This window comes from Podarcis filfolensis (genome assembly GCF_964270895.1).
Source record: "Podarcis filfolensis genome assembly, chromosome: 1".
Classification (NCBI taxonomy): Eukaryota; Metazoa; Chordata; class Lepidosauria; order Squamata; family Lacertidae; genus Podarcis; species Podarcis filfolensis.
Window position 1 is genome coordinate 108,825,816 of NC_139604.1, and position 22,084 is coordinate 108,847,899.

At 43.6% G+C, this 22,084-nt stretch overlaps 1 long non-coding RNA gene across 1 annotated transcript; it reads left to right on the plus strand.

Moving 5' to 3' along the window:
- Nucleotides 1-2,126: 2,126 nt before the first annotated feature.
- LOC310749390 lies at nucleotides 2,127-5,727 on the plus strand. Its single transcript, XR_014541598.1, has 2 exons — nucleotides 2,127-2,196; nucleotides 5,293-5,727. It is a non-coding gene; the product is annotated as an uncharacterized lncRNA (long non-coding RNA).
- The last annotated feature ends 16,357 nt before the right edge of the window (nucleotides 5,728-22,084 follow it).

Below are 22,084 nucleotides of genomic sequence, written 5' to 3' on the forward strand. Positions count from 1 at the left end.
TTTCTGGGTCATGTGGCCAGCATAACTAAACCGCTACTGGTGCACGGAGAACCATGACCAGTGCCAGAGCGCACGGAAATGCCGTTTACCTTCCCGCCGCAGCAGTACCTATTTATCTACTTGCACTGGCATGCTTTGCACTGGCAAGCTCACCCCATTGCAGGGATTTGAACCGCTGATATTCTGATCAGCGAGGCTCAGTGATCTACACTAATAATATACTGAGACCTTAAGCTTGCAGATCAGATTGCCTGATGTATGCTCAATATCGGGGTTGAGGCTTGGTTTGGGCACAGAAACTGCTTTCGCCACCCTGTATGATGACCTCTGTCAGGAGAGAGACAGGGGAAAGTTGCCCCTGTTAATTCTCCTCAACCTTCAATGCCATTGATCATGCCATGCTTCTGGAGTGGCTGTCCAAGTTAGGGGTGGGTGGCATTGCATCGTGGTGGATAAAGCCCTACTTGATGGTCACTTCCAGAGGTGGATGCTTGGGGAGTGCTCTTTGGCCCCATGCAGCCTCTAATGTGTGGTTCTTTAGGGTTTGATGTTATCCTCCATGCTGTTTAGCATCTGCATGAAACTGCTGAGTGGGGTCATCCAGAGTTTTGGAATATAGGCAATGACCATTTTGCACGGTGTTTCCTTTCCTGGCCCCTGCACACATTGGCTAAGCATGTCACACCCTGTTCCATCCTGCCTTACCCCCATTCCACCCCACTGGAAGCAGACCAGAACAGGGGGTGCAATTTGCATGGGCCTACAATCTTAAGTCTGACCAAACTGCGGGAGGCAGTGGAAGACAGAAGTGCCTGGCGTGCTCTGGTCCATGGGGTCACAAAGAGTCGGACACGACTAAACGACTAAACAAGAACACAATCTTAAGGGGGTCTACTCTGAGTCCCCCTGGCAGAGGCAAAGAAGGACATTTCCCATCTGGCCTGGACATATTACCAGCTTTTCACAGCCCTGGCTGGAAACCAGGACCACACTGCCATCATTTCCTGCTTGCTTTAGATAAGTGCACTTTAGATAGGCTTGCTACTTGTTGCATTTTTGCATGTCCTACTGCTAGCCCTGGGGTTAATTCACATGTTTATGAACTGAGTTTCTGCTGAATAGCTGCAGGACTGAGTGAACATGAAATCTGCTTGTCCCTTGAATGATCCAGCTCAAACGAAGATTCCAAACTAATTCACAATAAAGCAAGTTCATTTTCATGGACTGGGCATCATCATGCACTCTCTTGTGCATGCTCAATCTGTTTGCTTGAACATTCCACCTGGATTGGCAAAAGTGGCTATACAGATTGAAAATAAGGGCAGTTTTGTGACCGTGTGATTTGGTTTGGGGTCTTACTCCAGTGGTTTTCTCAGGCCAAGCATTGTCCACCAGACAAAATACTGGTTCTTCTTTCCCCTAGATCAGAGGTTGGCTTAACCGGCCCATGAGCTACCACCGAACAATGCTGCCTGCTTGGCAAGTCCCCATGCGCTGCGCAGTGCGGCATGGGGACTCTCTTCCATGGCTCCAGAAATCACTTCTGCGCATGCCCAGACGCCGAAAATCGCTTCTGCGAAGGTGCGATTTTCGGCATCTGGGCATGCGCAGAAGCGATTTCCAGCGTCGCACTGCACTGGTCCATGCCCGGTAAGCCTTGCCGACCCCCGCCCTAGATGTTCAAATTAAAACTACTAGGAATATGTTGACCTTACTTATGCCTGAACGTTCTGATTCAGATTCTGTCAAAAGGATTGATTTTACAATTGCCTATTAACTTCTGCAACCAGAAACATAAAGTTATATCACTTCCTTTTAGCATTATAGCTCTATGGGTGCCCCCAAAGTGTTACAGAAATCCAAAAACCTGATGAAAATAGGGCTCCAATGTCCCATTAGCAATTTTAGATAAGCCAGAATTACAAAAAAAGCAAAGCGTTATGGAATGGTCAGCCTCCAGAGGCTCTTTCTGTGAGGCCATGTGTTCATCTTGCTAATATGTTACGGAAGCAGAACCTTTGGTCAAAGGGAGAGGGAATACTATGTTGTTTTCTAATCCTTTGTTTGCAGCATCACAACGGTATCCACAGCAACAAAGTATGATGTGATACTGAAAGGAATGTGACTGTTGCGCCAGCTGCTGATGAACCCATAAGGAACACAAAAAAATCCTCTTTTGTTACACAAACACCCAAGGTAATGACGTACAAATAAACAAAGAGCTGGAATGCAACAACATATACAAAAAAATAGGATTTTAATTTTTTTTACCAAAGAAATATTACACTCAGCTTGCAGAGTGGCTTGTGTATACAGTGTTACCTCGGGTTACAGACGCTTCAGGTTACAGTCCTTCAGGTTAGAGACTCTGCTAACTCAGAAATAGTACCTCAGGTTAGGAACTTTGCTTCAGGATGAGAACATAAATCGTGCGGCGGCAGCAGGAGGCCCCATTAGCTAAAGTGGTACCTCAGGTTAAGAACAGTTTCAGGTTAAGAACGGACCTCCAGAACGAATTAATTTCTTAACCCGGGGTACCACTGTAGTGGTCTCCCATTTACCAGACCTTCTTAGCTTCTTCTGCAGCAAAACTGCATCACGTGCCTTCATTCTGGAGGCTGATGTTACCCAGAGGTGTCAGCATGCGCTCCAGCTGGGAATGTGAAATACACCGGGGAAGTGAATGCGCCAAACCCACAATGGCTATATTGAGTCTCCTGGGTGTGCCCATGGAAGCCGTATACAACTTGGTCTTTGTTTGGCTAAAGCTAGTTTGCAGGGATGGATGGATATGATGTTTTAGTTTATTTCTGTCATGCATGTATTTTGGCAGCGCGGGAGATGTAAAGCTTTAAGTGACGCTCTGAGCTTAAACTTACAGTAAATAAGCAGGTAATTATTGAACAAGTCTCAGAAGTTCTATTGTTCGTTCTTCGCTGACTTATGGTGTCGTTTGATCAACCTTACCAAGCACATTCTACATGCCTCTATTTTTCCAGCTGGAAAAATAATTGCAATTTTTTTAAAAAAAAAATGATTATTTTTGCTTCAGTTTCGTGCTATTTATAATCTGCACCGACTCATGCTCACAACCACACTGCTCTTATTTAGGGGATCAGATGTACCATTTCGGCACCACAGGCGCCTGAAAGATACAGGTCCCCTACATATTCACAAGGTTAACATAGGCCATACAGAAACACAGTAAACTCACACACACAAGGATTCATGTTCCACCCTGAACATAGAGCCTTCACAGACATATACTCAGAAGTACGGACGCTGCTACCATGTGATGTGACTCCATACCCCTGGGAAGTATGCATGAATATTGTAGCATTATTGTAGCAATGCGTCTTAAATCATGAGTCTTCCCCACCCTCCAAGCCAGATGACAACCTGACCAGTGCCATCCAGGTGGATGGACCAAGTAACTGCATACAAAGCATCACTGCAACCTTAGTTTTATCAAATGCTTCTTGGGGTTCTTTATTTTTCCATAATCTCCTGGGTGCTCATTAAGTTCCAGATTTGGATCAGTCATACAGACTCCTCCCAATAGGTAACTTCCCTATTCACTTCATCTTCTCAGAGCACTGAATTTATTTCTGAAAAGGATCTAGGAGTCTTGGTTGACCACAAACTTGACATGAGCCAACAGTGTGACGCGGCAGCTAAAAAAGCCAATGCAATTCTGGGCTGCATCAATAGGAGTATAGCATCTAGATCAAGGGAAGTAATAGTGCCACTGTATTCTGCTCTAGTCAGACCTCACCTGGAGTACTGTGTCCAGTTCTGGGCACCACAGTTCAAGAAGGACACTGACAAACTGGAACGTGTCCAGAGGAGGGCAACCAAAATGGTCAAAGGCCTGGAAACGATGCCTTATGAGGAACGGCTAAGGGAGCTGGGCATGTTTAGCTTGGAGAAGAGGAGGTTAAGGGGTGATATGATAGCCATGTTCAAATATATAAAAGGATGTCACATAGAGGAGGGAGAAAGGTTGTTTTCTGCTGCTCCAGAGAAGCGGACACGGAGCAATGGATCCAAACTACAAGAAAGAAGATTCCACCTAAACATTAGGAAGAACTTCCTGACAGTAAGAGCTGTTCGACAGTGGAATTTGCTGCCAAGGAGTGTGGTGGAGTCTCCTTCTTTGGAGGTCTTTAAGCAGAGGCTTGACAACCATATGTCAGGAGTGCTCTGATGGTGTTTCCTGCTTGGCAGGGGGTTGGACTCGATGGCCCTTGTGGTCTCTTCCAACTCTATGATTCTATGATTCTATGATTCTATTTCCAATGAATACACTGCATCTTATTGTGCTGAGGTTATTTCTACCAGTCGGGACTTGGGTACTGACAATAACTTAAAGCCAATGAATGAAACTCTTTTATTTTCCCCCTCCCTTACTCAGGAGCTCTTGCTTGATTCACAGATCATTGCCAGCATTGTTCTGTCAAACCTAACTCTAGTTTATTAGTTAAATCACTTCAGTTCATTGAAGCCTGAAGATGCTTCGGTTTCCATTTACATGGAGACATTGTCAGCGGCAGCAATCAGGTGATGTTTTTGCTCTGAAAATTGTTGGGGCATTTCATGGATAGCATCAGATGAGTTTCAGCTTTCTACTGATGAACTCCATTGCCCAATACGCATTTCAACTTATTTCTCCTAAAATATAAAAGACCTTTGAGTTAACCATTCTTCCCTTCCTTGGGGGAAAACACATTTCCATTTCTCAGTGGGTACTGAGAATAAGTATTCCAACAAGCCTGGATCTCAGTTATAGACATTACTTTAATTGCTAAAGCCAGCATTTTATAATGGCATATTTCCTGTAAAGGAAAAATGTGGCTGGAACATTAAGCAGTACCCATGAACCCCAGAAAACATTGAAAACGTTGTCCTCTTTTTCAAGGATTTCTCAAGTAGCCATATACTGAGTAGTGGGTTCATCTGGACCACTCCTGCTATCTCAGACTAGCAGGCATTGTCCAAGGTCTCAGGCAAAGACCCTTTTTGGAGAGGCCAAGGACTGAACCTGAGACCATCTACCTACCTCATCACTGACCTATGCAGTCTTCAGAAACTACTTCTGCTTTTAAAATAAAATAAAATGTCAGCAAAAGGTTGCATGCAGCAGCATGGCACTGTTTGGTCTGCCTCTTAAAATAATCATTTCCACATTTCTGTACCTTATTATGTGCAACCTTGAAAACCTTTGCCATATCTCTTCAAACCCATGTTATTTTTATGTCTGAAAAACATTTAAACTCTGTGTCTGCCATATAGCCAGTCTTTCAAGGGAAACCAGAGGAGAAGGCAGATCTATGAAATGTACAAGCTGTTTCTATGCCCTGCAAGACAGGCTGGTGCATTTTGTGATATCATCCAAGAATCTGTATATGAGCAGAACTGACTTATGTAACTACCATTGCCATTTTAACTGAGTTATCAAGGGATGCCTGGACAGATGTTGTAAATAAGCAGATTACATCACCAAGGAGTGTATTCTCGAAGCTTAACTGTTTACACAGCGGCCACGACTTCCAGGAACACGGTTAATGAAATGCAGTGAGATGTGGCAAGTTACGTGTGTGTGACAGCAATGGAACGGGGCACAGGACTCGACATGCAACACCAGTCCTTTATTGCAAACAACTCTACCTCATTGTACTGTACAGGAAGCTCTACTGAGCAGAAAATAAAGGAAGCATTTTGTATTCACAGTGCCTTGCTTATAAGAGCACAACTTGGGAAGGCAGTTTAGTGTCCTCTTAGATGAAAGTCACTGGGATATTAGAACCCATATAGGTGCAGCTAAAGCCAACTTTTGCCAACCCCAAATGCCCTCTTTTGAGTCATTCGCATGCTATTATCACTGGGGTATGGTTTTCAAATGACATTTCAAGGAACTCTGGGTTTCCTTCAAAGCTTTTCAATGGTTTCTTACACAGAAGATCAGTAACAGCTGACAAGCTGCCCAAAGTCTCTTACTGACAGAAACTTCCCCACCAAGATGTGGAGATGCACAGAGGCTCATACTGGGGTTTGCCCGACGGTAAATTTTCACACCAGACAGTGGTGAAAACTTGAGATGTGTGCAAATAAACTTATCATCTGTGAAAACCACACAACAGCAGCAGGGAGAGGGGGGATTTTTTGTTGTGCAAGCAGACATCCTTGCACTAACTCAGTAGGTTGCTTGGCACTGCACTGGATAAACCACTGGCCTTCCAGCAGCAGTATCACTCTTGCGTACTGGGATGGCGAGGGGGCTGGGTGGCAGTGGCAAATTTGGGCCCCTCCTGGGGATCCCCTGCCAGGCAGAGCAGTCAGTGCCAGGCTACATGCCCTTTGAGAGTGGTCCATTCAATGCCATGTTGCCAAGAACCCCCCTGTCCTAGCCTGAAGGCAGAAGAATTGATCCCTGCATGGGGCAGAGGGGTTAGTGAATTCAGAACCAGCTGCTGACTGCTCATGACTCTCAAGTGATACCAGAAAGTGAAAGGATGAAAGCAGTTGTGTGGAAGAAGAGACGGAACTAAGAGAAGTGGTTAGGAAGGTACCAACCCAGAAAGCAGGTCCTCAAGCAAGTGCTCTTTTATGAGCCAATGTTTTTGTTAATGCAATTAAACAGTGTTTCTATCATAATGGAGGTCCAAAATATATGTTCTGTGAGAGGTCCATCACTGGATTTCCCATCGTTTTCTTTTTGCAAAGTGCCGTGCAGCAGCTGAGATGGCTTGGGGCTAACCATTTGACCAGAGTAGTTGTAGAGAGGGAAAGAAAACCTTGCCATTTCATTTCCATAATCAACCCCCCCTCTCCATGCTTTAGTTTGCCCAGGGGAACCCAGGCACCTAAATTATTTCATTCATTCTCCAGTTTGTCAAAAAGCACCTTGAGTGTTGGAGGATTTTGATTGGGAAAATGACCATGGAGGAAAGGGTTAAACACTCCCCCCAAAAATGACAGTTCTGATCCAGTTGGCAGCCCACTGTGACTGCATTTCATTAATGAAAATAAAGCATAGTGAGATCAAACCACCCAACTGAAGTGTCATTTGGCCCATAAAAGGCAGCCTACAGCTCAGATTTCAAACCCGCTTCCAATCCAACCAAGAATTCCCATACATTTCTCAACAGAAATATTATTTCCTTGCACTTCCTACCACCACCGGCCAACTTCCCCTCTCTAGCTCACAGGAGCAGTGGTTATGTGGGGAATATATTTCCGTCAGCAACCAATTGTTTCTCTAGGAAATGAGTCAGAAAGGAAGGTTAAGGAAGCAAACTGTATTTGTGGTTTGGTGACCATTTACTGTATGTACCACATCACAAAGGTCCAATACATATGCAACGAGAGCAGCTCTAGACACACTAAACCACCATCTGACCTCATGGTGCTCCAGGAACTTCTGCAAGAAAGAACCACATTATCTGCTAAATGGTTTGGTCCTTTCTTGCTGATGGATCAGACCAAGGGAAATAACTCTCACTCAGAAAGTATTATGGAGTTGGGAAAGGTTTGGAAAAGGGCAAACAAAATGATCAAGGGTTGCAACGTTTGGGGACTTTTTAGTTTAGAGAAAGGGTGAATAAGAGGTGGCAGAAGTTTATATAATTATGCATGGCATGGAAACAGCGGATAGAGAAAGGTTTTTCTCCCTGTGACATAATAACACTAGAATTCATGGCCATCCAATGAGGTTGAATGTTGGAAGATTCAGAACTTATAAAAGAAAGCAGTTCTCCCTTTGCCTTTGCCGGCACGACCTCTCAGCCGGGGAGCGTGAAGGCTTTAACCCCCGACTGAGCAAAAACCCCATCCTACTGGCACGCACATGCACATACCAAAGGGATGGGGGTTTATTTGTGCACCTCAACCGGGGAGCGTAAAAACCTCCCACTCCCCAGCTGAGGGAGCCTGAATCCTTCTCCCGCCTGCATGCTGGCAGGAGAAGGATTGGGGCTCCCTCAGCTGGTGATCAGGAGCAGTTTAATGGAGCCTATGGCGGGGCGGGGACTCCGTAAGATTGCTTGACTGAGGTGAGGGCAGCTGTGTGCTCCTCAGCCAAGCAGTTTAAAGAAACAGAGGGAGGAACAAGCTGTATACAACTTGAGAGCCAGTGTGGTGTAGTGGTTAAGAGCGGTAGTCTCGTAATCTGGGGAACCGGGTTCGCGTCTCCGCTCCTCCACATGCAGCTGCTGGGTGACCTTGGGCCAGTCACACTTCTTTGAAGTCTCTCAGCCCCACTCACCTCACAGAGTGTTTGTTGTGGGGCAGGAAGGGAAAGGAGATTGTTAGCCGCTTTGAGACTCCTTAAAGGGAGTGAAAGGTGGGATATCAAATCCAAACTCTTCTTCTTCTTATTCTCTTCTCCCTCTGCGCTGGGATGAGGGGCAGACCATGATGGTGGTTTCACTCCACCATCACTGGTATATCGCTGGTGAGACTGCCATGGTTCCTGAGTCCCTCTGCCTCCAGCAACTGGCTGAAGCTTGTTTCTCCCTCGGCATGCTGGGCGCTGGAGGGACTCACCAGCGGTGGTGGTTTTGCTAGCGATATACCGCTGAGTGAAATCACCATCACGGTCTGCCCATCATACTGGTCCTGGGCAATATATTGATATATTGCCCAGGCCTAGTAGACAGTAGCGCAAGACATAAGGCAGATTCCTATGTTCCCTACTGCAGCTCTCTGGATTTATTGGAGATTTCTTTGGATCCTGAAGTGATACATTGTTTTAAACACCACACCAATGTGTGCTTTGTTTCTTCGCATCGATTTCCCACATTTTGAGTTTTGGGTGATGTTAATTATTCAGTGGTGGGGAAAAGAAAATATACCCACCTCGCTTTCTGCTCACCTTTTCCCCGATCTCCTCCATCTCAACTCCATCTCCCTTTCCCAGCTGCAGTCTCTTTCTCCTCCCATTGAATACCCTTGGCCCTCGTCCCTGCCCCCTTGGGAGCTGAGTAAAATGTACTGCTGATCGCTGCATTGCTAAACCGGAATGCTGTTGGGTACGAAGAAGGGATTTCCAATACCAAGAAAGGGACTGATGATGCAGTGTGTGGAAGGAAAGCCACCAAAAGAGATACGTCATGTCAAATAACACAGACCTCGCAGCAGCCAATGGAAGTTCTCGGTAGCAGATTATGGTGTCATTCAGGTTCTTTTTTTAAAAAAAAAATGTTGGCCATTGAAATTTCAGCAGCCTAATCTAATCTTTGTTCTAGAAATTCCATGAGCCCTCAGTCAATAGACATGATTTCCTTCTTTTTAACCAGAAGTAATAAAGGAATAGGAAGGGAGGCAGGAGGTAAAGCATGGCAGATTAAACTTTCGTGACATTCTGATCTTTGACTGGCAAGCACGCCTGTTGCCCAGCAGGCAAACCCTTGGTTCTTAGAAAAATTTTATGAAATCCCAGACCCAACCTGCCTCAGCAAGTGACTTTGCTTACTCACCGTTCAAACAACAGTTCCCGGCAGATTTATTAACCTGCCTCTTACCGGGAACCTCACATTTTAAAAATTATTTTTATTTTATTTTATTTTAGCTTGCCTCAAATCAATGCCCTGGGAAGAGTTTATTTTACTCACCATCTTTCCTGGGATGATCTCCTCCCATCTCTTGAGTTTCTTATGTGCATTTTTGTCATTTATAGAGTTCCAGAACAACGTGCAGAGTGCCTTGCAATAAATAGAGGCAGGCAGAGAATGGAATTCCTCGCTCAGGGGGGTTGAGAGCTCAAGGGCACAAGCAGATACAATGCAGAACAACAAGAGAGTGGAAAGCACAGGGGGACATGCCATGCCATTAGAGATGGAATGCTATTGAAAGTAGATAGCGTTTCAGAAAGGGAAACATACAGGAAAGAAAGCCCTGCCTCCATTCGGACAAAAACTGGGCATATCAGAGACAAACCAAGTGTGCCATTAAATATGTGCTTATATTTAATGTGCATGTTTTTAAAACTACAGATAGTATCCATTGGAAGTTGGGAGGTGGATAATTATTTGACCATTTCCCTCCCCTGCTGCAGTCCTGATTAAAACCACGCTTTTGAAGCTACTACCTGCATTAGGAGGGCGCTGTGGGTTAAACTACAAAGCCTAGGACTTGCCGATCAGAAGGTCGGCGGTTCGAATCCCCGCAACGGGGTGAGCTCCCGTTGCTCGGTCCCTGCTCTTGCCAACCTAGTAGTTCAAAAGCACGTCAAAGTGCAAGTAGAAAAATAGGTACTGCTCCAGCGGGAAGGTAAACGGCGTTTCCGTGCGCTGCTCTGGTTCGCCAGAAGCGGCTTAGTCATGCTGGCCACATGACCTGGAAGCTGGAAGCTGGCTCCCTCGGCCAATAAAGTGAGATGAGTGCCACAAGCCCAGAGTCGGTCACAAACTGGATCTAATGGTCAGGGGTCCCTTTACCTTTACCTTTACCTGCATTATGATAAAGTCCTTCCTTGCCACCAACTCCGCCATCCCACCCGCTGCAATCCTGACCATTATTGCCACCTCCTTCTAGCGGTTGCTCTTTGCGTTTTTCTATGGTACATCAAACAGTAATGTCACAGGTACTTAGGCTCTCAGTTGCTCAATATGTTTAGTGAGTGGGGAGAGGAAGCATGAAAAAAGATGGACAAACATGGTGGAGGAGCACCAAGATCACAGGAAGAGCTTTTGGGGTACACCAAGAGAGGACACAGAAAGTGCTGTGAACTCTCTGGCTGAACAAAAGAACAGGGAGGTTATGATAAACCTTTCCCCCACAGTCTTCCATACTTGTAAAGCTTCTTTCATGAGATCAGGCCCTTCAGGATGAAAGCATGTGGGTCACCACCAAGCCACATACTTCCATTTCAGAGGAATGTTGGACTTTGAGGTCAGTGCCTTTGGGTGATCTGTCAGTGACACCATGTGCTAGGCCTGTCCTGTTCCTACATTCCAGGCAAGTATTCCAGTGGGGCTTCTGGACTGGCTCAGTTCTGGCAGGGGTGTTCACACTGCACTAATGGAGAGTGAGGGTCAGGATAACATGCGTTTACACCCTCTGTTCCTCCTTCATGCATATAAGTTCTGAAACAGGGTTGTAGATTGTATCTGCAATCAAGGGCATTGCTTTTCACAGAGTCTCCTATCAGATGATTCCCCACCCCCAGCCCAAAGATATGCTGAGCACCTTTGTGAATGGTCAGGGCCAAAAGGTGTGGTCCTACTTCCACTCACCTCATGTGGTCATTGTACACACAAACTGTCTACACACACTTCCTGCAAATCCCAAGAATGTACATATTGTCTCCTGAAAGGGGACCCAGCAGTAGGTGTTCCCAAAAGACTTCAGACCAATGAAAGGAAAAACAGGTTAATAGAATGTTATTGAGAGCTGCATTCCTCATACCTTCGACAATCTGCCACTCTTTCCCTCCATTCTATTCTTGCTAATAACAGCTAGGTTCGGTGAACAAAATTGAACCTTTTCACACTTTTAATGTCAAGGACTTGACAGATTTGGAACGTTTCCTGCGCAGCCCAAACTCAGGTCTGTTTTTAAAGTTTACCTCCCTCAAATTATACCCAGCTGAAAACCGAAGACACAATTTAGTTCACTTTTGACAAATGGTTAATTAGGTTGTCTGTCATGTCACATGACAGGGTTGCCATGTGTCCTCTTTTTCCTGGACACATCCTCGTTTTCAGGGGTAAAATTTGGGACAAATTGCATTTATTTCCTTTGAATGGCCGTCATAGTGTCCTCTTTCTTTCTCTTCAAAATATGTGCCACAGACAGTTGTGATATACCTAGAACTGAACTGCAGATATCAGAGACTTGGGGGTGTGCCTTCTTGTTGTTTTGCCATTGCTGCTTTTGTGCACAATTCTTTCTACTTCTACTTTAAAGAGAGGTATCATATTTTAACAACTGCTCCTTAAATTGCCACTCATCCTCTCAGCAGGGAGAGATGATGCTGTTTTAAGTATCTTGTCGACCAGGAGATATTTCAACTGTTTTGTATGCTTCTGATAATAAAATAACAGAACTTGTCAAACACAGAGAATTATTTAATTTTTAATGTTTTGAATTACAGTTGTTTAACTGTGGATCTGTGGATCCATGTGTATTTAATAAACGGTGAAAGATTATGTTTATTTAAGGTGGCTTGCTTCAATTTATGAAATTGATAATGGGATGGTGAAATTTGAATCCAGATATGATTTAGACAGCTGCTTCCATTCACAGGGAATGCAATATGTATACTTGCTCTTCTCTTGCAGCTTTCAAATTAGTTTTATAAGGTGCTTGACAACCTTTACCCAAGTGCAACAATACATTCATGACACAACTAGATTAGGCCTTGTTTTAGAAGTCAAAATGATGCAATATGGGGAAAATTGTGGATGTGTAGTCATTGTACACTAAGCCAACAGTGTGGTACAGTAAGCCAACAGTAAAGATGGGAACTGCAAGGATAGTTTTGATTTTCAACAACAATTTACAATTCGTAATTTACAGTCTGCTTCATTTAGGACATTAAAATTAAATTATACCAAACAATGACAATCTCAGAAGCTAGCTGTGTGAAGGTTCCATGGGCAGAAGCTATTGCAGTGATGGAATCCTAAAACCCTGGGGCTGAAACATGTTCCCAAGATCTGAGAGCACAGCTATGTTGTTGAAATCTACCTGTCTCCGGAGACAATGAAAGGGTGCGCCTTCAGAGGTAAAGTCAAACTGTTGGAGAGATACAGCGCCTGCTGTGTCTGTAGAGACAGATACAGGAAAGACATGTTTTATTGCATGTGGGGTTGATGAAGGCATCTAGTTTTGCTGCTACAGGTGCACCACAACATTCCTTCTCCCTGTGCTCCTCCCAGCAGTCATTCCTCCTCTAGTCACTGCTGTGGATACAGGACCTGACTGGCTAAAGATCTAAGTAAAATGGCCATGCCAGAGGGACAGTGAAGATGGAACATTTCCTCTTTGCCCTTCTGGCATGGCTCATGCTCTGAACTTAAAGTAAAACAACAGAGCAACAGTACAGAGCACAATGAACAGTTTCTTGGGTCCCCTCTGCATAAAACACCTAGGGAGGTAAAGAACTGAGTGCAAACTTGGACGATTTGGTTAATGCACAAATTAACAGGTTATGCTTGGAAGAACAACATATATAGTGGATGCAAAGAAGTGTTCCAACTGACAGGTCTGAAGCAACCAGGATGGGTAGACTTTCTCAGATACCTTGCTAAAGCCACTTGTGACAGGGGTAGGGGAGCTTTACCCCTCAACACTGCTTTTGGGGGGCTGGTTTCCCATGCAATCCAATACAGAAATTAAAAAAAAGACTTTAAATTACTGCTCTAGTAAATTGACACTTTGCCATCCACATGGCTATGTCATATCCACTAGGACAGGACATGGTGGTATATACAAAAAGAACATAATACACACCCACCCCGGAAATGTGGGAAGTAATTTCAATTCCACTTGTAGCTTCCATCACAGCAGCAATGATGTGCTAGGAGCTCCAATCTGGAAGTGCTGTATGCCCATCTCCACCCTCAGTTTTCTGCATTTGCAGACCAGTCTATTGTACTTTTTTCTTCATTTCTGGTTAATGTGTGAACTAATAAGATCCATTCTGTGAATGTTATTCCTGATCCCTTGGGATGAGATATTAACCAGACTTCATCTGATTCAAAATTTGTAACTCAGACCTTGAGATAATAGAACATTTTAAGAACCACAGATGCAACAAAAAAACCACTCTTAGCTCCAACTGAATCGGTTGATGAGCCATCCTACTCTCAGAGAGAACTGTCTGGAATGTATTTTGCCATATAACACAGAACTTATCAAATAAGTATTGAGGATTTTTTGTTCTGCCTGTCATTGGAAATTTGTATTATTTTTCCAAATCTGTACAACAGGTTCTTCAAGTATGTTGCAAAATTCTCCTGGGTGCATTGCACAATTTGTTGTTCATCTGGAATGTACGCTGTCTGCTATGGTTTTGAGTTGTTTTTTGTTGTTTTTTACTGGGGTTGTCAGCAGAGGGATCACAATTAACATGGGGAGGGGGAGAATTAGGGCTGTCACTCAGTTAAAGAAACCCTAGTTGATTCATCAAATGAGTTTTAATGGACTAGTTTAATAAATCTGCATATGACTAAAACAATTATTTTGAAGAAGAAAAAAGAATGCCGGGTTTTTAGGTGGAGTGTTTATACATCATGACAGGCACCACAGGGGTGGGGAGGAAGTCCCCCCTGTGTGAGAGGGAAAGGCAAAAACCCGTGGGTTTTGTAATCAACATTTTGTTCTGAATAGCACTTTCTTAAAAAGTAAAGTTCTCAGCCTTAAGCTAATACACAATGCACACTTCTATCTGTCCTTTGGGGTATCTGTATAATGTGTGCACATTCCTAAGTACTCATGGCCACATTCGTGGCGTCTGCCCTGTGGAACGCCCTCTTATCAGATATCAAGGAAATAAGCAACTATCTCACTTTTAGAAGACATCTGAAGACTGGCCCGTTTAGGGAAGTTTTTAATGTTTAATGCTGTATCTTGTTTTCATATGTGGTTGTGAGCCACCCAGAGTGGCTGGGGAAACCCAGCCAGGTGGGCGGGGTATAAATAAATAAATAAATTAATAATAATAATAATAATAATAATAATAATAATAATAATAATATCACCTGTCCTTTCCCTGTGTAAATAAATTTGTGTAAAATAGATCTATGTAGGGTTGTTTTGTTTGCTTGTTTGTAAGTTGTTTTAGGCTGCCTTGGGCAAGATAAAGCAACAAACAAATTAATTATTATTATTATTATTATTATTATTATTATTATTATTACAAATTGTTACCGATTAATCAAGTATCCCTGTTCAGTTGATTTAAAATGTTACAAATAAATTAAGCTAACCAATGAATTAAAAAAGCAACCTATTTTAATTTTTTCATTATTACAGTGGTACCTCAGGTTACAGATGCTTCAGGTTACAGACGTTTCAGGTTACAGACTCTGCTAACCGAGAAATAGTAACTCAGGTTAAGAACTTTGCTTTAGGATAAGAAAAGAAATTGTGCAGTGGCAGCAGCGGGAGGCCCCATTAGCTAAAGTGGTACCTCAGGTTAAGAACAGTTTCAGGTTAAGAACGGACCTCCAGAACGAATTAAGTTCTTAACGCGAGGTACCACTGTATTATAAACAATAATTACCCACCTTTTATTAGCAGGTCTCAGAGGAGTTACAAAAACATAAAATTCCAAAATAAAAACAGTTAAAACAGATTACAGTCACAGGAATAGGGTGTAAAAGGCCAGGATAAAGAGATTTACCTCCAGCATTTTCTGAAAGCTGTACAGTAAAGAAACCCGGCCACTTAGAATAAAAAATTAGAGCCATTGGTCCTGTGAAAGATATAATCTGAGGGCTTTGAATCTGATGTAGGTGTTTTACAGCTCGGTTCCAAGGAAGACTTTTATAAAATCGACTGAAATGGAAATGCTTTACTAAGGTCAAAGAGTTGCAAGTTGTGCATTGAGCTTCTCCCGTCATGTAGTGCAAGGAAGTGACTGAGTTCATCCTCCTAACTGGCCTAGTTTTTACTTGTGGATTGTGCTGTATCACGACAGACTCCAGATGGGGACTCATAGGAGTTGTTTAGTATCAGTCCTATACTGCTGAGGAACATCAAAATCTACTATCTGAAATTTCAGTTGAACTGCTCAGTCTTAAACCTGGAATTTTCTCCAAGAGTGCCCCTTGACTGTCAGTAATTTACAGGGGAGATTCAAGCACATACCAGAATTCTAGGTTTGAAGGAGGAAAGCAACATGTAGAAAGGGAATGCCCATAAACACACAAGATAAAAAAAAATAATACTGCTGCCTTCTCCAGCACTTTTAATATTCAATAGCCTTATCATTCTCAGGAATCAAAAGTTTTGTGTCTCTTTTGTAAGAAATATATACTTTTTTTTACATTCTGCAACTTCCAATAACCCAATTAAAGTCGGTTAAAGCGCTGTGTGACCCTAGTGCAACAAACCACAAAACAGACCTTTTGTGGTTAGGAAAGTAACGGAGAAATGCATTGAAAAGTGTGCAATGTATGAATGATCAACAAGACGAGGTGTAAACACTCCACAAACAAATCAGGATGAATGTCCATTGTTGTATAACCACCCCATAAACAAAGTAGAATGGATGCTCGATAAAAACCAGGCATGGTCTAACCACATAAGCTTTGTGCATGCAGATTAGGGTGAATGCTCAATCAACAGGTCGCCAAAAGAAACCCAACGTCTAGCACTTTTAGATCCCATTAATTTCATTTAGTGATGTTGGTATGGCTGACATCTCCAAGACTCATTTCAGGTGCTTGAAATGCTCACCTCTTAAGACAAGGCAGCAATTATGACCACCAATAGTGACATAGTAGTAAGTTCTATGGGGTGTATGGGGTCTTAGGGGAGGGGTAGTACCTCTGGTGGAGGAAACATAATTTTCCTACTAGGGTCAGTTTGTCCATCTTTGGTCCGCACCCTGCACTCAGCTCTCACCTGTGGCTCCTAGAAGATGTGTCAGCAGCTACACCCCGGGAACAGCTTCAATGGGCCGGCTAAAGCAGATGAGGGTAGATGGTAGGTCTCAAACTCATGGTGAGTTAGGGACATCCCCTGCATGCAAAGCCAGGCTCCAGTAGGTTGAGTGGATGAAACCAATAATGGGTCCAACAGTCAAGAAGGTGGTTTCTGCACACGCTTTAGAGATAAGTGAGAGGAAGATGAGGCTTGTCAATCTGGGAAGGTAGCCCATCTACGAGAAGCAAAAATTTGATCATAAACCTCCACTGCCTTGTGGGATATTTTCAAGAGACAAAAATACTTAGGAGTAAACCCTACACAAATCTGGAGTGGGTGGTGCCTTGTACGTCTTCTTCCAGAAACTCCTGCATCCAGGCTGGTGCCAGACATATTGCTCTGCTTTCCTTCAGAGCAGTGATGGCCAAACTTGACCCTCCAGCTGTTTTGGGACTACAACTCCCATCATCCCTAGCTAACAGGACCAGTGGTCAGGGATGGTGGGAATTGTAGTCCCAAAACAGCTGGAGGGCCAAGTTTGGCCATCACTGCTTTAGAGTGAGGCCAAGAGAGGGGTCTTGTCATCTGGGCAGCCCAGGACTTCCACACACCCTGAGGAGGTCACTTTGGTGCTGCTAGTGCAGCGGTTTGACTTTACCCTGAGAGGCACACTTCATTATCTCTCAAGGCAGACGAAAGCCAACAAAAGGTAAATTATAAAGTGCAGATTTTTTATCATGATGGCCCCCATAACCATACCCTCCTTTAGATTCTAAAAATGGAAGCAGCTGTGTTGGTCCATATACACAATCTTCTGAAGAGCAACTGTAAGTAGCATAATATTCAATTGACTCAGATTACTTGACAGTCATGGAATAGATAGTTATAGAATAAATTCAACTGTAGACCACATTGAGCTTTTACAGAAAGACTCCAGCCAGCTGAAATGGAACCTTTAGCTTATAATTAGAAATGCAAACAAGCTCGCAAAAAAAAAAAAAAAGTGTTTCCATATAAACTGCTAGCATGAGGTAGGAACTCTCATCAAAGAAAAGGAAAAATGTTTCCAACCTCATTCTCCAATTTCCTCCGTGCTAAACTGTCACAATCGGGAAAACCTTATCACCACATTCACTGCTACAGCAAGGAGGGTCTCTCTAGTTAGCCTGGTGCTGCAGCAGGTGAGGTCTTGGATCGTGTTTAGAAGAGAATTCCTGAAACTGCTCCCATGTGTTTTCCTCCCAATACATTCCTGCTCCCCAAATTCTTCTCTGGCTCAGATTTTAATTGGGAAGAGGGAAAGGAAGAAGGCCAACAAGTAGTCCCTCAGAAATGCAGTTTCCCTAAGGGCTACCGCATCAGAAGCAGCATTCCTCAGAGAATACTTGTGGCTTGAATTGCTCCATATCATAAATTCAAAGAGGAAAGGGGTGGAGAGATCTCTGTCCTTTTCCATTCCCAATCACTTGGTCACCACCGGAGTGCCACTGCAGCTGAATAGGGGAGGAAAGAGAGAGATCCATCCATCTGCTTCCTATGTCATGGCTTGCTAGAGTACCACCACTGTTCCATCCTAATAAGTAGAAAATACAGGTGGCTGAGGTCTTATAGGGTAGGGACACATTTTCCCACATTTTAATTGGTTTGAAATTAAATTGGATTACTTCCTGTTTGTGAGAATAGTTTATTTTCAAACCAATCAGATGCACACCACAGAAAATTTGTCCATTATTGACTTTAATGGCAGAGGTAAGCATGCATTCAAATATTCCCACTGAAATACTTTGGGCATAAATTGCCTAACACTGACTGGATTGTGCCAGTTGATCCCAGAAGCCACCCATGGTGGTTGAGATGAAGCATAGCTTAATAGCTGAGCACCTGAACCGAAGCCACTATAACCCATGCATTTGTAGCCTCAAGGCTGGATTACTGCAATGTAGTCTATGTGGGGCTGCCCTTGGTCCTGGTCTAGAAGCACCAGCTAGTACAGAATGCAGTGGCTAGACTGCTGATGAGGGAAGATGGACAACAGCGTATAACTCCTCTAGTAAACCATCTGCACTGGCTGCCCATATACTACTGGGCCAAACTTGAGGTTCTTGTCTAAGTACACAAAGCCCTGAACACTTTAGCCCAGTATACCTTAAGGGCCACCTGAGACCATGGCCATCATGTCTAAATACCAGTTGCTTAGAATCACAAGGCAAGAGAATGCTGTTGCACTCAAATCCTGTTTACGGGCTTCGCACAGGTGTCTAATGGGCCAATGTGAGAACAGGATGCAGGATTAGATGGACCTGTGGGCTGATCCAGCAGGGTCTTCTCACATTCGTTCATTCGGTTTTGAAATATACTAAGAGTCGAGAGTGGATTTCATGCTCTTTATTCAGCTCATAGTGGTGAGGAGGAATGGAAGTTCCCCCTGAATGTCTGCCTTATATTCATTATTTACACAATGGGCTGCACGTGATTGGCTAATTCTGGGATTCTCCTGTAGGCCAATCAGGTTGCGGATTCCCTTCCACCTGGAGCTGGATTGGGTGGCTCCTGTGGACCAATCAGACTGCTGCATTCTGGATCCTATTGTTCTAGGACCAGTTAGACTGCTGCATTCTGAATCCTATTCTTCTAGGACCAGTCAGACTGCTGCCTTTTGGATCCTATTCAACTCAGTACATAACAGGTTTCAAGGCCATTTAGCACCCCTTTGCCCTGATTCAGTGCCCTGTCTCAGTCAGCTTGCTAAATTCCATCACCTGAATTTTCATTGCTTACATAATCTCAGATTATACTATTGTGCTGGTTCAGTAACAGAGCTGAGGAATGTGCACTGTAAGCAGCCAGTCACACTTTCTTAAAACTGAATTACAGTTCTGTAAAGAACATACCACATATCCATAAATAAAGGTGTCTTCCAAGAGGCAGTTAACAAAGACCATTCCCGCAAGGCCCTTAAAATGAGCTTTTGATACCATACTCTATTAAAAACCATTAGCAATCATATGCAACTCACCCCTTCTCCCTCCCTCTGAAGCCACCCAAAAAGAGGGAAATGGCAGCCAGCAGCATCATGAATCATTGGCACACCATTTGTGTGCAAGGTGCTTAATCACCATTCTCTCATAAAGCCTCTTAACAAACCAGGACAATAGTAGGGATGGTGGATAAGTTATAGAAAACTAAGAAACATGGCATCAGTCATGGCTAGTGCCCACTGGGATTGGCTAAGTGGAAGGCAAGGAGGTCAATGGAGACAGAGCCAAGGACAGGAAGAGCCAACTAATTCTATTTCCGTCCACAATCCTCCTGCTCTAAGAAGGAACCAGGTGACAGCCGGGGCCATCACCTGGCTGGTTGTAAATAAGAAAGTAAGGAGGTAGAGATTGGCTGAGGTCAGAACAAGGTTGGTGGAGCAGTGCCACATGTGCCCAACTGGAGCAGCATGCAGCATCCATCTCCCCCTTTCCCTCAACACAATAACAAACATTCCTGAAGCACATGGTAGCAGTGAAAGAGGAACCAGAAACTGGCTGCCTAGTCTGGGCCAACCCAGCACCAAGAAGCATTATTGGAAGGCAGTCCTGGAAAGCTGTGCAAAACTCTTTAGGTCTACACCCTATGCATTTTTGTTAGGTGAGGTCACAATTTAAGTTTGGACAGCAGGTGGATAGTATTCTTCTGAAGGCTGAAACTGATAAAGCTTGGGCATAAGCCTTCACAGATTTTGCAGCTGGAAATGAAACCACAAACATTCTTTCTTTCTTTCTTTCTTTCTTTCTTTCTTTCTTTCTTTCTTTCTTTCTTTCTTTAAAAAATACTCATTTTGTAACTGGATCATCTTGGTGGCTCCAAAATGTTGGGTGAACTTTTCAGCTTTCCAACTATTTTTTAATTTCCATGCTGCCTCTCCACTTCTGGATTCCACATAGGTCTGTAAGGAGAAGTGACAAAATACCAGGAGAAATTATGCTCTTGTGGTATTTTGACAGGAAGTCCTGGAAACCTCACTTGTTCTCACAGGTTTTCCAGGCTCAAAAGCTATTGGAATCAAACCAAACAACCTTAAAAGGGTCATATGGCAATGCATGCCAAAACATGTGATCTCAAGTAATACCCCCCACCTCCACCCACAAAAAGCTTCAAATAACGGTTACAAATGAGTTGGCAAAAATTTGGAGAAAGAATTCTCGAGAGTTCCCTGGTTGCTAAACCACTCTGGGAATTGTAGCTCTGCAAGGGAAATTGAGGGACTCCAAACAACTTGCAGCATCTGTAATAAACTACAGTTCCTAGGAATCTTTGAGAGAAACCATGGCTGTTAAAGTGGTATCATCAAGCTTTAAAAGTATAGTGTGGATGTGGCCTAAGATTCAGCTGCCAGCCCAGTCAACTTCTGTCTGTGAACTGGGGAGGAACCATTATATTGTGCTTTGTCTAGGGTGGCAAAATATATTGAGCCAGCCCAAACTGTGATGCACTTCCCAGCTAATATGGGCAATAAGGTTGCAGGTCAAGAGCACCCCAGACCAAGATTTCAGGACCCAAACCTGAGATGTGGTGGCTGTCCCTGGTGATACCACAGGCTAGGCCCTGGTGATTCTTCCTCTGTGCTCCCTCCCACCACTGAGTCCTAGAGATGGAGATTAACTGGGAGAAGAGAGGAAGAGGAGCTTTTGGTAAAAGTGCAGGTGGACACAAAAGTGAGGAAACCATTCCACTCACAATCGAACCTGAGATGACATTAATAATCACAATAGATTGTCTAACAAAGCACAAGCAGCACTGAGCCTCAGTTCTATTCAGTCTAGCAGTAGAAGGCAAGACAAGGAACCTTTAAAAAATTCTGGCTCATGAGTTTAACCAAGACCTCCCCCTGTGTCCAAGATCCATTAAAGGAGTTCTCTTCCTTAATCCAATTATGGGTGTTTCAGAAAATCTTCTCCCTGCTACCCATCAACCCTCATTAAAACCAGCTCCGCTGCACACATAACTTACATCAGTGCTGAGAACAACTGTGCTCCCATCTTATGACCACTTCTGGAATACAAGTGTCATATTTGTCACTTTCCATTCCTCAGAACATTGGCCTTCCATCAAAGAAATTCCCCCAAATATGTGTGTTGTGTGTATTTTAAATCCAGCCCTTCATTTAACATTATATGGTTAATTAGAGGAGGGTTTGATGATCGACTCCAGATGCATATATGGCTGAGCTGAATGTGGTTATTATAAGTTTTTTTTTAAAAAAAAAAACTCCTTGAAGTTTTAAAGCGGTTCAATCAAAAAAGCAATCTGTCCCCAAGACTAGGTGCCCCAGGAGAGAACTTCATAAACTGTGGTATGGGGACCACCAATGATCTGCTTTTCCCTTTCACAACAGCTCAATTATTATTCGGGGGGGTGTTGGATTTCTAGTTCTAATTAGCTAGAGAGTCCTAATTATCTGAACATGACTTATATTGGATCCATCTCTCTTACCTCAGTA